This window comes from Hypomesus nipponensis, chromosome 6 (genome assembly GCF_054491055.1).
Source record: "Hypomesus nipponensis isolate SF chromosome 6, ASM5449105v1, whole genome shotgun sequence".
Taxonomy (NCBI): domain Eukaryota; kingdom Metazoa; phylum Chordata; class Actinopteri; order Osmeriformes; family Osmeridae; genus Hypomesus; species Hypomesus nipponensis.
In genome coordinates this window covers 18,258,054-18,274,867 of record NC_140366.1, presented here as the reverse complement: position 1 = coordinate 18,274,867, position 16,814 = coordinate 18,258,054, and the positions used below count along the sequence as shown (strand labels likewise).

Genomic DNA, 16,814 nt, shown 5'->3' with positions numbered 1-16,814 from the left:
GGAAGGGTCGCTTCGCATCCATGTCTGGAAGCAGCCAGCCAGGCAGGCAGGCAGGCAGGCAGGCAGGCAGGCAGGCAGGCAGGCAGGCAGGCAGGCAGGCAGGCAGGCAGCCAGTAGCCGATGCTGACTTGGAGACCTGCGTTTCGTTCCGTTCCGTCGAGGAAACCACATCCATGCAGCGTGTCATTACGTCCTGGTGTGCGCCTCTCAGAGATCTGCACACGGCCCCCGGCAGATTCTCATGATGTGGCACTCAGACCATGGCTGACAGACAGGGAGAAGAGTGGTGGAAACAGGGAGAAATATGGTAGAGAGAGAGAGAGGGGTAGAGAGAGAGGGGTAGAGAGAGAGGGGTAGAGAGAGAGAGAGGGGTAGAGAGAGAGAGAGGGGTAGAGAGAGAGGGGGGGTAGAGAGAGAGAGGGGTAGAGAGAGAGAGAGGGGTAGAGAGAGAGGGGGGGTAGAGAGAGAGAGGGGTAGAGAGAGAGAGGGGGGGGGGTAGAGAGAGAGGGAGGTAGAGAGAGAGAGAGGGGTAGAGAGAGAGAGAGGGGTAGAGAGAGAGAGGGGGGGTAGAGAGAGAGGGGGGGTAGAGAGAGAGAGGGGTAGAGAGAGAGAGGGGTAGAGAGAGAGGGGGGGGTAGAGAGAGAGGGGGGGGTAGAGAGAGAGTGGGGGGTAGAGAGAGAGAGGGGTAGAGAGAGAGAGGGGCAGAGGAGAGAAGATTAATCAGAGAGTTTATGCTAAAGTATTCATAAGGAAACACAACGCAGTAACATCATATCTAACAGATGCGTGCCTTAGTTTTTATGCGAAGTGTCTGAAATATTCAATACTAAGATAAATGGGGCCATGTGTTTTCCTACTTCTTGCTTACATCTTGGTGAGCAGTAATGGGGTCCCTTTGCTCCTTGGCAACCTTGAGCATTGTGGTTAGCAGCGTAATGGGCAATAATTGAACAGCCATTGCAGGCTGTTAGGGAAGTGGTTTGGAAATAGGGACACCGGAGAACATCAAAGTACGTGATTAGCATCGCACAAGGTTCTGAATAGGCTGAGAGCATCTCATTTTCGTTAGATTTGTAGCCTTGGGAATTTGTTTTGACGTCACATTTTCTAAGTAGAAGGGCAAGGCATCTTGCACTCTGTAATTTTGCCACTAGTGTAAATGTTTGGTCTGCGTCTTGAGATGACTGAATGCTAAATGGATGGTATGGTGTGCTAGGACGTTTTCCAGGGCTGCTGCTAACATGAAAAAACCCAGGAGAACTGCGGTACTCAGTTTTAGTATTTAAAAGGGAGTAGCAGGTCAAAGGCGACGATGTGAGCGATGCTCCTCGCTGTGCAGCAGAATCATGAGTGATGCTGCGACTGTTGCTCACTCCATGTCCCATGTAATGATTTATGAAGACTTAAGTCAAGCATACAGGTGCATCCATTACGGATTTCCATCGACCTGTCTTCATTGTAGAGCCCTCTTGTGCTAACACGCACAGGCTACACGTCATAAGACTGTGAGCAGAGGTACAGTCAATTCTAAAGGTGATGTCACAACTGTCATCCTAATGGCCCGTTCACACCAAGGACAATAACGCGAAATAGAGCTAGAGCTAACTAAAACGAAAACTTTATTTGCACCCACACCAAAAATCGACGATTAGCTCTCGGAATGTTATCTTCTATTTTAAATAGGCAGGCGCTTTAAATTCGGATGAATTGTCAAAGTTTTAACGTTTATCAGCTGGAAATAAAATAGTTTTGAAAGTGATCTCAACGATATTGTTCCACAATATTGTTGCCGTTGTGGTGTGGTCTCGGATTGTTTTAAAAACAGAACGATATCTTAAAACGGTATTCATAGTAGGCTACAGTTATCTTTCTTGGTGTGAACGGGCCTGCAGACATGTCAAAACGATATGTTGCTAGCGCAACAACAGAGTTCAACTACTGGCTTTGCTGACAGGACAGTAGGTTATGACTTGAAGAGTCAGACAGATGTAGCCTGTACTGTAATTTAGGCCACCCTGTCCCCTGCAGTTTGTTGTGGCTGTGTGCGATCGGGTCCTGGCAAGCTGGCAGTAGTGTTGCGACAGTATCATTACGTAAGCTTGTCAGCCTGTATCTGAAGCAGACCAGTTATAACCCAGTGCCCTGCTCAACCAACCATTGAAGCAGCCAATGTGCAGCAGGTCACAGACAGTATCGGCCCGCCAGAAAGCGAGGGAACTAGGGAGAAAGGAGGCGTTGGACCGGTCAATTATGTCCGCTTCCAGTCCTGCTTATCGATTAGCATTGTGTTAGCACAAGGCCTAAGCCTCTGTAGATTTCTACTGAAACTCAGTAAGTAGACCTCTGTTAGTCTGTTTAATGTTGTCAGTGTTGTTTTTAACCTACCAGATGTACGGTAATTTATAGTTGCTCCCCTTTCCTACTCGCAGGGCCCTTGTTGTTGTGTAAGATATTCTCTCTCATATATTTATAGGGGTTGGGGTCAGGTTTGAAGCGACAAACAAAATGGAGTACTCATATGAGCAAAATGGTACATTGTCTGCGAGCATGTGCGCTTGTAGCTGCTATCCTGTTAGTGTTAGCTAAGTTAGCTCTAGTTGTCCAAAGCAGCGGATTACATCTACTACGGTAGCTACCAGCCAGTTAGATAAATACTTAGCTTTTGTTGTCCCTGTCTTTGCGCTGTTGCTCAGCTAGTATCGTGGTGGGACTGATCAATTATTGAAGCAAAGGTTGGTTGCTGTCACACGCTAGACTTCCTCATATGGTTTCATTTAAAACAGAGTTTTTATTGTGTGTCTGTGTTGACTAATGTAACTCATTAAAGGACGATTTGAGGCGAGCAGTAGCCTAACTGAATCAATATCCCCCCCAAACTGTTAGTGTGCTTCTGACACAACAACCACAATCCCCTAAGGCTGTGTAAGGAAGCCTTACAGTGAAGGAAGGAAGCTAACCAAACATCCCAGCTAGCTAGAATGTAGTTTTGTGAAAACAGTACACACAAGAAGAAACTGACAACAAACACCTATAGTTCCCCTACGCTCAGAAATACAGTACTCATGCAGGAAATCAAGATGGACAGCATTGCCAGAGATTTTGAGGAATTACTAAGGAGCAAACTTTGGCCTGCTTGTGACATTGCACTGAGATTGTAGCTTTGTGTTGAGGTTTCCTGACAACCAAATTATTGTGTCTTTTCAGTCTGGTGCTTCTGACTACAGTCTGTAAAGGTCCTGATTTAAGCAGCTGCAATTCATTTTCCAAACGAATTAAATTATGCAAGTTGAAAGATTAAATACATCACTAGAACACATCATTTTATTGTGGTTTTAATTAACCCCCTCTTCAAAATGTGTTTGTCAAGTAGACCGTGAATTTTAACCAGAGCTCCTTGTGTTATTCCAGCCTGCAAGTGACTTAGCCTTGAAATCGCTCTCTTGCATCTTGGTCAGAAAGCCATATCAAAGCGGTGTTGCATCAAGAAATATGTCTCAAGATCTTAACACTCATTAATTATTGGGCTATGGCTGAGTGTTTCATCGTCAAACTGGGACGTCAGGAAGCTTCTAAAGAAGTTCATTTTGGTCTACTGATTCTGCTTGCACGTCCCGTGAGGTACACACAGTATCATCCCCTGAAGCTTCATTAGTATGGAGACTGTCTCGCCATTGCTCCCTAGTCAAAGCAGGAGTTCTGTGCTCCTGGGTGTTCGGCCCTGGCTCCAACAATGGATCCGGAAGGAACCGTAAGCTTTGTTTGTTGAGATCATCCTGGTGTTTGAGCGGACAGGGAAGGTACAGGGAACGGGGGGCAGCGAGTGGGCATCCGGCCATTTCCTCGCTGGCTTGTTGATAAACATTAATTCACTGACTCACTATCCATGTCATTTTCTCTTAAGATTACTGTGAGAGGGTGCTTTTTTGCCAACAATTTAGTCATGCTCCACATCATCCAATGACATATGCTTCCTGTCTTGTTACTAAACACCCACAGACTCCTAGAGGTAAATCTATGCAAAAGTGGTCCACTGTGTAGCCTAGCTGAAAAACTGGACTGTGCACTATAAACATTCTCTCTCTCCTCTGCCACTGTAGTCACATGGCAGTTGTAAGTGTATGACTAAACAACCGTGTTTATTTCTCTCTAAGAAAACGTGTGTCCTGTATGACTTGTTTTGACTGTGTTTCTGGGTTAGATTTACATTAACAATACTGTATTTATGCTTGCATGATAGCAGGTCACTAGAAACATTTTAGGAGTATAGGAGTTTCCACTTTGCTGAGCATCTAAAATGAACAAAACAGGTTGCTTTTGAACCTAACTGGCTATTTTGCAATAATTTTGAGCTCTGATTCAGTTATGAAATGAAAAAAAGAAGAAGAATGGAGAGACATAATGATGGCATAGGATCGTTAGCAGAAGAAACACAAAAACAATATCCTGAAGTCATAATTCTGACCTGGTCAGCGATGCGTTCTTGTATGTTTACACTTGGAAGGGGAAGAAATCTCTGGAGTGTAACCACACTGGAAGACTGTGTGTTGATTGCTATCTCACATGTCACATATAGATTCTGAGGAGGGAGGAATGTTGGTGGTTTTTCCAACTAAATGGTAACAGCTGTTAAGGAGTGATGTGTGTGATGGAGGCTGGGAGAGTAGTCTGCTCTTATTTACTTTGGCCGTAGCCTTGGAAGGGAGTACTTCAAAAGGACACGATGTGCCGACAGACGACAGGCTAGGCACAGAAACATTCCTTGGTTTTCTGCAGCGAAACATGGCATGTGTTACTCTGACCGTTAAGTCTCCATGATGGGAAAACCCCTGTTAGTAGGGTTGTTGGGGACTGGGCCCACAGCTGGGATTTTACAGGTCAGCACTTTTTACATGGGGGGTACACATCCGATTACAGGAGGTGGAAAAACATAAAGGCGGGGCCCCCATTTCCTTTGGTTTGGGAATGCGCTGGATGCCTGTGTTCATTTTCACAACATAATCCAGACACGGCTTGATTTTTCATTGCCCAGCATCTCCCCATACATCAGCTTCCAATTCTGCTTTCTCTATTCCCGGAGAGCTTCGCAGCGATGACGACGTAGTTAGCAGCGGTCCACATCTGATTAAAGTTGTAATTCAAGTTGTTTTTTAATTGAATGTATTTAAATATGCTGTATAATTTAGAGCAAGTGGTCCTAGTGAAGCTAGCTAGCCTAAAACGAACCAGTTAGACTGCAAAAAGTAGAGAATGATATTAGGTCAGCTCTGCATTAACAAAATCCAGTCTTTACGTTTATAATCCCCTGTTTCCCTTCCATAATTGGGTGCATGATGACATCTGCAATGAGGTTCCCCAAATCAGAGTTTTTTAGGAACCAGATCCTATCAAACAGCTCCAGTTTGACTGACGAACCTTGTCCATCACATAGGCCTACTGTATCCCACCATGTCTTGGGTCAGATTCTATTAGGATCTTTAGATTCACTGTAATCTTCTCTTTGCTTTTAAACCATTACATCATATCCTGGAAAATTCTCAAAGTTCCTTCTGTTTACTCAACCTTGCAGCCAGGACGAATGTGCCCTATTTACAAGTTGTGCATGTAATTGCGTTTGAATTGCTGCTTTCCTGTATGACGCTGCCCTGTCTGTGTCAATCTGCGTGTGTTGAGGGAGACTTCAAAACAAAGCCAGTGAGCTGTTTGGCCCCTCACGTCTCCGTCTGTCCATGCTATGGTCTCCTCCGTTTCCCTACGAGGTAAAGACCAGCTGTTTGGGATGTTTCAAACACCACAAGTTTCTGCGGTTGTTCAGCATGCCTGCTATGAGATATTTATCTCCATTCCGAGAAGGGCTTATCTGACCTTGGAGTTTCAACCGAACCTGTAGATTTATGTCATGCTTTAGCATACCTTAGCATACAGGACAAGCTTCATTCAATGCAGATGACATTGCCTTTGTTCAAACGGCTGTCTTCAAAGTCTGTTCGCAACTTTTTCATATTTATGTTGATCACATTCATACAATGTCGTTGGAAGTTCGGTATATTACAACAATATGAACATCTTTTCGTAGGGAGTATTTGGCTGGTAATTACATACAGTAGACGTGGAGGTTATGTATTTAACCACTCAAGTTCAAGGAGAAATGCTTATTGAGTTATCGCACGCTAAACGTAATGCGTTTTATACATTAGATTCATGGGATTTCAGTCCATTCAAAGGGAATAGCTGATGAGTCATCTAGTCCCTCCATACATACATGAGAAGATGAGGGTGAACCTTATTCAACCGTCGCCATGATCCTTTTCTCCTCTCCGCTATTCCTCTCCTCCAGCCCAGGGAGACCGACAGCGAGACTAGTGGGAGTTGAGGAATGCACTTCACCGACAGCACAATACAGGTCTTGTGTGAAGGATGAAAAGAATATTAGTCAGCGCTAATGAGATTTGATGTAGTGCCATCGCAGTCTCACAGGGCGCAGCGACCATTCAGAGCCATCAGCGGAGGCCAAGGGTTCCCTTGGATTTACCCTCTGAACTGACATCTACTACAATGCCTGACATGTAAAGAAAGCACAGCTAAAAAGACCTGGGGGCTTCATGAGGAAGTAGGACTATACCTGATTGGTGGATTGTTGATGACCACACATCTTTGCTTTGAACTTGGTTATGCTCCCTAACCAAACGTCCTACCAGTATGAGTTTGACATACCTGGGAAACCAGTTTTCGGTCTCTTCGTTTGGGCTCGTGTCCTTCTCCACTGCTCACTTGGACGGTCCTGCCACATTCTGCAATCATCCTTGTGAAGGATTAGCGCAGTACTGATGTCTAGACATTCCACTGTCTCTGGATTGAGTTTCAGATGAGGCTTATGTTTCTTTGAGTGCAGGAAGAGAGAAATTAAAAGGGGAAAATGTTAACGTAAACAAATGTTCATGTTATTACGATGATGAGTGACCTTTTCAATTCAGTTATCTCCCTTTTCCCACAATGCACCTCCGTGCCAACAGCATGGTTCATGTCTTTAATGATTTCCAATTGAAAACAGACTGTCTTTATTGAATTCTGCAAGCAATAACATTACGCCAATCACAGGTTTTTATTAGATTGGTTAATTGTATTTATTTGAACAGCCATTTCATGGAGGAGATGATTTGCCCGGGACTATAATTTTCACACAGGGAGTTCTTGAACATAATTCAGATGTATGAATTATTTAGCCTCGACAATATTCATTTAGGTTTAACTGGGCTCATACACATTAGTTATGATTCAATATGTCTCCCTAAGATCCCTTTATGGAGGCAGTGTAGGAAATATTATGGGATGTAGCATGGAGCCTGTCACACTGAGTTATAGCTGCCTTTCTTGCGGTATGATTTGTGTTAGCATGCTAAACAACCCACTAGACTCCCTCGCAGGAAGATAAGGCTCCCCAAACAGGACCACACCTCATCCCTCTCCAGCCTTTGTGGAGCATGTGTGGCGTAGAGGTCACACAGAATCACTGGACATATATGGATGATAGCATACAATGCAGGACTGCAGTCATTCATCAGAAGCAGTTATGCCATGTTAACACAGGGCCCCTGCTACAGCATGCACCCTTCTCACAGGGGGAGGGGGGGGGGGGGGGGGAGAGGGGTTTGTTTGCGTAACCCAGTGAGGGAGATAACCCAGCATGCTCTGCTGTCGGACACACAATGCAGGCACTTCCTCTGCCGACCCCGCCCGGCCCTGATTAACTGTAGCAGGTTCAAAAGGTTTGATTTATAAATCAGGCCTGAATGCCAATCCATTATTCATGTGGCAACAGTCGCTCCATCCGCGTCTGGGCTGGGTGTGCTACAGCAACAAGGCATGGGGATTACATTACTGTGGAGATATTCTACAGCTTGAACATGGGTGTACAAGTTGTTGACTGACATTTTTGAATGGAGTCTGTACAAGAAGGTGCCTTTGAAAGGAACAGCAATTATCATTGCCTAAATTATACTCTTTTAAAAGCCCTTTTAAAATAGAACGAAATAAGAATGCTGTTTTCATCCAGCTTGCTTGACGTATTTGAGGGGCAGACTGGAATTTCCTGAACTGGGTCATCAATGATTAGAAGTGGGTTTTGCTAGCTGGACTACCCTCACAGGCAGTAATAGGAATGACTAATTCAAGTCTAGACAGTTGTGTCTTTCCACCTAGATTGACGACACTGTTTACATGTGATTACTTTTGTCATGGACCTTTTCACCATTTATCATTTAACGTCGTTGTGATGGCAGAGTTTCAGAGGAGGTTTTTAAGTGCCCCAGAGGTTCAGAACAAAGTTTTAGTGCAGCACATTTTCATTCCATACAATATAATAATGCAGTATTATAAGGACAAATACCAAGGACATAGCACAAATACCAAGGACATAGGACAAATACCAAGGACATAGGACAAATGCCAAGGACATAGAACAAATACCAAGGACATAAGACAAATACCAAGGACATAGGACAAATACCAAGGACATAGGACAAATACCAAGGACATAGGACAAATACCAAGGACATAAGACAAATACCAAGGACAAACAGAGTCAGAATGTCTCAGGTCTTTCTATGTGTTTTTGTAATTAGGTTTTCGGCATAGTTTTTTTTTTTTTTTTTTATCAGACAAAGTCACTAAGCAACAGCCCTCAAAGAAAACATTCTGTGGGATTTCCTGGATCACTAAGTCTAAACAATAACAGAGAAACGTTCACACATGCAGCTCATCTACCGCAGATCAAACCCTTGAGATTGTGTGAGTGAAAGAGATCTGACGACAGCAAACATGGTCTGCGTCCATGGAGGATGATACTAATGCTGATGTTTCCTTTGAACATATCAACCGACCTCTTGGTTCAAATTCCCACTGTCATTGTGGGAGAACGAAAGCCATCCATGTTATCAGTGAAGCCTGCACTGCACACATACATTACACACTGGCTACTGTTAAGCAAACCTTACAGATTTAAGGGAAAGTTGCATGTTTTAAGGCACCGATATCCAACTTTTCAGCCGCAAAACTTTTTGAACAAAAGATTGTTCATGAAAGCTGGACGGTATATTTTATTAGAGGATCCGTTTAATGTGTTCCTCCATTAAGGTTTTCAAATCCAGAAATACGGCCTTGCAATATTTAAGGCACGAAGAAGGTGGATCATTTGCCATTATTAAAACGTTGGCCAGGGCTGCAGTTACATAAGGACTTTACTTCCCTCTAACTAACCCACTTTCCCATAAAAAAATGTAAGCTGCTACTCTAAACCCTGCCTGACAGCAGAAGCCTCAGACAGGGCCCTGCTGACCTTAGACCACTCCACATGAACAATATATCTGCAACCCTGTTTGTTTTGCGTGTGTTGTTTGCCTTCAGATTGGTTCCTGGAGGACGTGGAGAAAGCCTCGTGCTTCTGCTGTGGGCCTTTTAGACGAGCTGCCAATGCCACGGTAACGAGAGAGCTGGCTAACAGGGTCAGTCTGGGGACAGGGGTGTGCCCATAGCGAGTGTCTCTCTCTGTCTCTCACTCTCTGTCTCTCTCACTCGCTCTCTGTCTCTCTCTCTGTCTCTCTTTCTCTCTCTCTCTGTATCTCTCTCTTTCTCTCTCTCTGTCTCTCACTCTCTTTCTCTCTCTCTGTCTCTCTCTTTCTCTGTATCTCTCTCTCTCTGTCTCTCACTCTTTCTCTCTCTCTGTCTCTCTCTCTCTGTATCTTTCTCTCTCTCTCTGTATCTCTCTCTCTGTCTGAGCTGTCTGGAATGTCTGCCACCCCACTTCCCCCCACACTTCCTGTCCCATCAAAATAAGCAAAGCTTCCTCATCAGGCAGAGTGCTAACAGTAAACCATACCAACAGCTTGACAAAATGTCATTGTGGGGACAGGAAAAAGTTTTTCTACAAAACGGCAGCCGTGGCAAATCTGTGGAAGCTTGTGGTAAAGCAGGGAAAGAGGCAGAGCTGTAATTTGACTACTAAAATTGTCAGGATACGGGAGTTTGGAACTCTCAGAAGAAAGTTCTGTAGAAAGCTGTGCTGGTTTTGGTGTCAGAGAGAAACAACTTAGGAGGGAGAAAATATAACGTCTGTCAATGCAGAGAACTATATCTTTCCGTATGCACATACTGTCTTAGAAATACTGGATGTTATGGAGGAAGGAACCTTCGAATCCTATACATGGGCAGGGCCGACACAACTGTACACATAAATGAACAGGCTTGTCACTTCAGGCCAGAGCCTTGGGGGTAGTAATTGAATGAGTAATTGAATCAGCTGACACACTTACGGAATGTCATGAGCTGTAAAAGCCTGCCTTAAATGAACACCATCTGTCTAATTGCACTGACCATGTCTTCTTGTCTTGATTTAAGCAGGCGCATGTCCAGAGGTTAAAATTCAGAGAGACAAAACCAAAGCACCTGCAGTGCGTTGCCCGGGGGGTCTGGGCTGACGAACAATGACTGAATATGTTCCCTCACACTGACTGACCAACAGGATCAATGGAGACGCTACTGACGGCTATGTTAATGCAATGGCAACCATCAGTATGATGGTTTGTTCAACACAGTTGGACTGTTTTTAACTGGTCGATGCATTTAATCTCTGACCTCTGATACTAATGAAATATTTCGTAATATTCTAGGCCTCTATAGTAGAACCGTTGAAGAGGGGGTGGGGTGGGGACATATGGTAACTTCAGATTCCCACTATGAATCCAAACTGGGTGCGTTTCTAATCTCCAGCCTGACTAAGATGGCCTCCTGGGTAGAAGATCAAGCCTCTGAGGCTGAAGGAGAAAGGGCTGCTTTTTGTTTTGGCTTTGAAAAGGACCCAGTTACCGTCTCTCCCTCCCCATCTCCCTTCTGTCCAGGGAGGGAAGGGAGGAGGGGCACAGGGGGTGACTTTTGACACGGGGAATCTGCTGTTTTCTCCCAAACCAAGCAGCCCCTCTCTCGGGTCAGCGAACAAGCCTGTATTTTACCAACTACACCCTCACCGGTAAGCTTTTCAAGTTTACACTAAGCAGATAAACATAACCACCTTGCCCCTGCAAACACCCCAGCTTCACACTGGCAGGACGGTAATGTAGTGTAAATACCTCTCTTACAGCTCCATTACATCGGTTGATGATTAGTTAGTGAGTGTGTTCTCCCAAGAGAGCTCAGATGTCAACAACGAGCTAATGCACTCAACAGTCCGTAAGTACAACAGTAGGGGAGAAATGCCCAATCTGCCACCCATTTCAGCAAAGGGAATCCAGTTTTTCAAGCCCTTTTTTTTTTTTTTACATGCCAATCACAGTCAATCTGTATTGTTATTTCTAATTGCGAGAGAGCTTTTGTTTTCACTGCGTTAAGTGGCCCTCATCCACCCATGTCACCAGAGTGACGGATGACTCCCTCTCTGCCAGGCAGCGTGTGACATCTGGGGTCGTCTCCGGAGGTACCATAGGACACACTGCCTTCGCCCTCACGGAGGAGCCTGGAGCTGCAGCCTGTCTGGGTCCTACCAGCAGCCCAGAGCCAGGGCAGATGAACAGCTCTACCAGCGTAGAGGGGGTAATAACTCACTCTCAGGAGCCAGGCGGGGGTCGAAAAGGGGGGTTTGGGGGAGGGTGAGTTAGAGGGGGGAGCTGCCCTGCTCTCTGAGCCAGAGAAACCTGTCAAAAGAGCCATTAAGCCGAGCGAAACGACCAATAAACCTGCCCAGTGAGACATGTCACAGATGTCTGATTCCACGCAAAAAAAGGAGGAAAACACGAGGGGATGAGAGGGCCAAGAATGTCAGGATTTGAACGGTATGTGTGTCAGGCATAAATCTCAGTGAAAAACAAGAGGCCTTGCCCTCCTCCCCTGGTGAATGTGAAGATGACATTATTGAATCTGGCACTGAAACCGTACAACCATTAGAGGGTTTTCCATACCCGTGGAATGAAGCTACAAATTCCCCCTGCTTATTCATTCATGGAGATAAAACATTGCCTGCTTAATTGTATTGATCCAGGGTAAGGACCACTGCATCCAATCTTGGGCCCATGTAAGCGAGAAATCAAAGGCCTGCCACTGCAGTCAAGCTAAGCGCTAGGCTATGTGTCTTTGTATTCATCAGCCAGCCAGTCAATAATGTCACTTGGCGTGTAATGATGGTTGTTTATAAAAGGCAAATCACACCATGCGATCAATGGATTTCCATTGGATTGAGATGTAGTACAAACACAACAGTAGACATCCGTTTTCTGGAAGAGTGATTAGCCCCGCGGAGAAGGCTTTCTATAGGCAGTGAAGGGAACTGGATGACCTCATTTGACACCATGTTTTGGATACAAACCAGGCTTTCCTGTTTGGACTTTTTAATGGAGGAAGTACAGGTTCGGAGCATTACAAGAGTGCTTCGTTTTTATCTCGCCCACTTTTTTAATTTAAAAAGAAGCTAGATGTATTTCCTGGAGAGGTGGGGTACGGTAGCTTTCTGAAAGGTCAATAAGTCATCGGGGGAGAAACCAAAAATTAATCAGTCAAATAAAATGAAAGATGAGAATCAAGACGAATGTCTACGATTTAGTGACTTAATACCTTGTCATTTAAACCCATAATACCCTAAAACCTGACAAACTTGTCTTAAACTTGGCTTTGTTGAAAATATAATTGGGGCCTCAAGAAAGCAGAGACGTGGGCTATGATATCTTAACACAGGAAGAGGAGGAAAAGGCTTGTCCTGTCTGCAGTGTGGTGAATTCAGGTTGGGATTTCCCATTCTGTGGTCTCTGAGATGGAGTGTGTGAGAGATCAGCGTGAAGTCATGGCCAATCACCACATGCTCTGGCAGGGTGTTCACCGTCTCCCTCTTATCGGCGAATCAGGATTCATTCCCCCTTTCCTACCCAGACTGTGATGTCATATTTTGGTTGAACGACAGGAGGAAGAAAGACTGAAAAACATAATCTCTCCCACATCATTATAATCCAATTAGAGTTCTGGGTGCGTGCATTAAAAGACCAGAGATAACGCCAGGTTTCTGAAAATCCAATCAATCTCGTCCAGCGAGTGTGTCCACATGGAGCATGTTTACCAGCCAAGCTGATGGCCCCTCCAGGGCCCGGAGCCGACAGCCATCTGCTGCTCTCAGGCAGGCTTGGCCGCCATTTTTGTTTGGTTTCTTTACCCGGAGCTGCCCATGACATGGACATCAGCCAGATAAACACACCGACACAATGGAGGACAGAACGGAACAAATGCATGCCTCTTTATTAGCCTTTCTGAAAGGCTTGATGAATGCATGTGGGTGAACAGAGCTCCAGAGGCCTGGAGACAAAGAGAGAGGGAGGGAGAAGCGTCTGGTTTAGGTACAAAGGTACAAGGAAAGAAATACACCTCCAGCTTATTCAGAAAAGCATATATGGTTTGATGGATACGCTTTTGTGACTAAACCGTGTTTCTTAAAGAAGCAACACAGGCCAGGAAGTGTCTTCAGAGGATGGGTTTATAATATTACATAACGTTTGACTGGGGCCAGTTCATACTGAAGAAAAACATGAAGCTGACCTCATCTACACACAACAAGCACAGGAGTAGGAGGTAGAGAGAGAGAGGGGGGAGGAGAGAGAGAGGGCGGGGGGGAGATGGAGGAGAGAGAGCGAAAGAGAGAAAGAGAGAGAGAGGACACCTGCTTACTGGAAGTGAAATATTCAGCACTTTCTTAAAATAAACCCTATCCCAGAAGCTTTTTAACATTTGTGTCTTGTATTTAAAAATAAATATTTGATCACCACCACCTCTCTTCCAGCTCTCTATTCACTTCTTCTCTGTAACTATCACTTAGCGTCTCACTGAACAATTAATCGCAGTTTATATGGCAGCATTGGGCCCCCAGTGCAGGTCTTCATGGCCTGCCTGTGCTCTGGAACATTCCGTCTAATCTTGTTCTAACGACGGTGAACTCCAGGGATCAGTGAGATGATGTGTTTAGTATGGGGTTATAGCGACAAATCCCACCGTTCCCCAGGGCCTGGGTAAATGACCACTGCGTAAGTGAAAACACATCGCCAATCAGAAACTGTGACCCTACGAGGGGTGAAAGACACGCTCGTAGTCGGGGCTGCCGTGGGGGTCAACCTCCAATTGAGTGGAAATTGTTTCCTAATAAGTCTGAATGGGTGTCAGGACCTTGACACCTCTGACCGGAACCGCGGAACTTGGAATAGAAAAGAACCTTGGAATTTAGAACACCAAAAGACACTCGGTGTACCGTCTGGAGAGGAGAAAAACAGATAGTAGAATAGAAAATGTGTTTTGTATGCAATGCCACCCTCTTGATTTTGTCCGTCCTCCTGAGCGCGAGCTTTGAAGCCTGGCAGGTTAGCCTCCCTCCCTGCTGCCTGCACAGCCAGGCAGACAAGAGCTGCTCTGGGTAGAACCCCTCCGGGAGAGTCTGGGACACCATCCATGCCTTACCTGTCGCTCATCAGACTGGCTGGGGCAGCCTCGCTGCGATGGGGTTTGATCCAGTTCGGACACACAGTCACTGAACAGAACAAGACACCCTGGGGTAGGACTTCTTGGGGCCTTTTGTGTGTTTGTCTTCAGACCTTCGTGTCTGCCGGTGACTTGGGTTCAGCGGGGTAGTTACAGGATATCCTCCGCCGTGCAGCGATGGAGCAGGATGGTCCAGAAAGACCGTCTAGTTCACATTGGCTGCTGAAGTTGAATGACTTCTTCCCAGGATTGTCAATAAGTACTTGACAAGAACAAAGTAGAGACTACTTTCCATGTTCTGGAGGTAACTGTAAAAGCGCCATTGTCTTACGCGACAAATAAAAGGTTTGATTGGATCTAGATGGACTTCCTCCATCTAGTTCTCGTTGGTCTCAACTTCGGCACTGAGATGTTGGCAGCCTGAGATGCTAATTAAGCTCTCTTCCAGTAACCAGCCCCAGAAAACAAAATGCCTGGAGACCGCGGTGCTCAGTGGGAGCTGGGAAGGGGATTATGAGAGCAAATGATTGGAAGTTCAGGCTCCTGTGCACAACCATCTAATGAGGCGGATGCAGGGGGACCAGAGTTTGGGAAGAAAATCAGGCCGGTTTCTCAAAAAGGTGTTTGATAAATGCACTCTTCTGCAGGCTGATTCAAATGTATTTCCTTTTCTGCCTGTGTGGGACTTTGCTGTTTGTTTCTGTGGTGATGTGTACAGTACATACAGGGCGCCTAGATGTTAGAGCTGCTGAAGTTGACCGACTTCTTCCCAGGATTCTCAATGAGTACTTGAGACAAACAAAGTAGAGACTACTTTCCATGTTCTGACGGCAACTGTAAAAGCGCCATTGTCTTACGTGACAAATACAAGGTTTGTCTTCAAATACAAAGAAGGTCACCATTCTTTATATAGTGGAAGTAGCAAAGCTGATGACTTAAGTAGTTGTGTGGTAATGGCTTTTTCCCTCTCCCACTTAGTCATCCTCAAATGTGCATAATACATAAATATACATACATCATCTTTGTTTTATGTAAATGATGGTTTGTGAAAGGCCTCAAAAGAAAGAATGTTCAAATGACCACCACATTGGTAGAGTTAGGGTTGTGGTGGCAATTAAAATGTAACTTTCACAAACCATTACCAACTATTACTTACAATTTACGAAACATTTACATAAGTTTTTTTTGTTTTCATTTAAGTACAGGTACGTTTAAAACATGTGCATTGCTGCTCATGGTGTCGTTGTTCAATGCTGAACCTCCCTTCGTCCTCTGCATGTGTCCAGGGCCCCAGGACAGCACAGTTGTCCTGTCCCAAGTCCAACCCGCTCCAGTTGTTGTTTCCACCCACCAGGACTGGGGGTCTCTCCCAGGGTGCAGACCTTGTGGTTGAGCCCCTCATTCCTCAGTAATCCCCAAACACAGTTCCCAGCCCTGGGCCTTGGAGGCTTCCATGGCTCTGGGATGAGCCCAGCTCTAAGACTGGGTCTAGGGGCCGTAAATCAGGCCCCCCAGCTGCACATTCGTATCAAGTGGAGGACAAGCAGGCTTTTGTAATGCACCCCTAACTGATTTTCCAGGGCACTGTTTCCCTCTCCCATGCTAGCTGTCTGCTCCAGATGCACATAGCTGCTCTGGCTTGTGACGTTGTCGGTCATACACGTAGCTGTTGTGTAGCCTCTCAAGGCCTGCAGGGAAACAGCCACTCATCAGCCATGGTTCCCCTCTCTTAGAGTCTTCTATAGTCAGGGGTGGAGAGGCTTCTGGGGTTCAAATACTCGGTTAAGTTGTTTAGATTAAGATGTTACACTCAATCATTTTCCAATGTCCTCCCCGTGAACCTCATAGATGTTATAAAAACCTTTTGAAATAAATGAACTTTCGTCACTAACGATAGTGGAATATCCTTTTTCCTACAAACATAAAATTGCTTTTGAGGCACTTGTTAAGAAAATGTCCATGACATTAGAATGCTTTTTGGCGAGCCACTGTGAAGCTCTCCCATTGATCTCAGGGTCCTGGGGTGTTAGGGAGGATTTTGGGCAGGGAATCGAAGTTTCCTCGGTTCCTGTACGGTTGGAGTTTAGATGGGAGGGCTTCCGAGCCCGGAATAAATTAATCAGAGCACAGTTCTGCTCGACTCCTGAAGAGGAGCCACTTCCATAACAAACACAGGACACAGAGGGGAGCTGTGTGTTGTTGTAGACTGAAGAAAATGGGAGGTGATCAAGGTCTCCTTTCACATCAAACCCACCAAGCTCGAGTAAAGCCTAGTAACTTGACCAAACTCTTGTGTGTGTGTGTGTGTGTCAGGGTCAACTGAA

At 45.4% G+C, this 16,814-nt stretch overlaps 2 long non-coding RNA genes across 5 annotated transcripts; both read left to right on the top strand.

Moving 5' to 3' along the window:
• Window positions 1–1,595: 1,595 nt before the first annotated feature.
• Window positions 1,596–11,601, top strand: LOC146287466 (uncharacterized). Of its 4 annotated transcripts, none has more exons than XR_014758537.1 (5): window positions 1,596–2,331; window positions 9,400–10,571; window positions 10,762–11,017; window positions 11,129–11,217; window positions 11,430–11,601. It is a non-coding gene; the product is annotated as an uncharacterized LOC146287466 (long non-coding RNA). The 4 variants fall into 4 exon arrangements; XR_014758536.1 differs by having other exon boundaries at window positions 1,606–2,331; window positions 9,400–9,497; window positions 10,393–11,017; XR_014758538.1 differs by having other exon boundaries at window positions 1,607–2,331; window positions 9,400–9,473; window positions 10,393–11,017.
• A 48-nt stretch (window positions 11,602–11,649) lies between these two features.
• LOC146287465 (uncharacterized) lies at window positions 11,650–16,381 on the top strand. The gene is made up of 2 exons (XR_014758377.1): window positions 11,650–15,361; window positions 15,777–16,381. It is a non-coding gene; the product is annotated as an uncharacterized LOC146287465 (long non-coding RNA).
• Window positions 16,382–16,814: the final 433 nt, after the last annotated feature.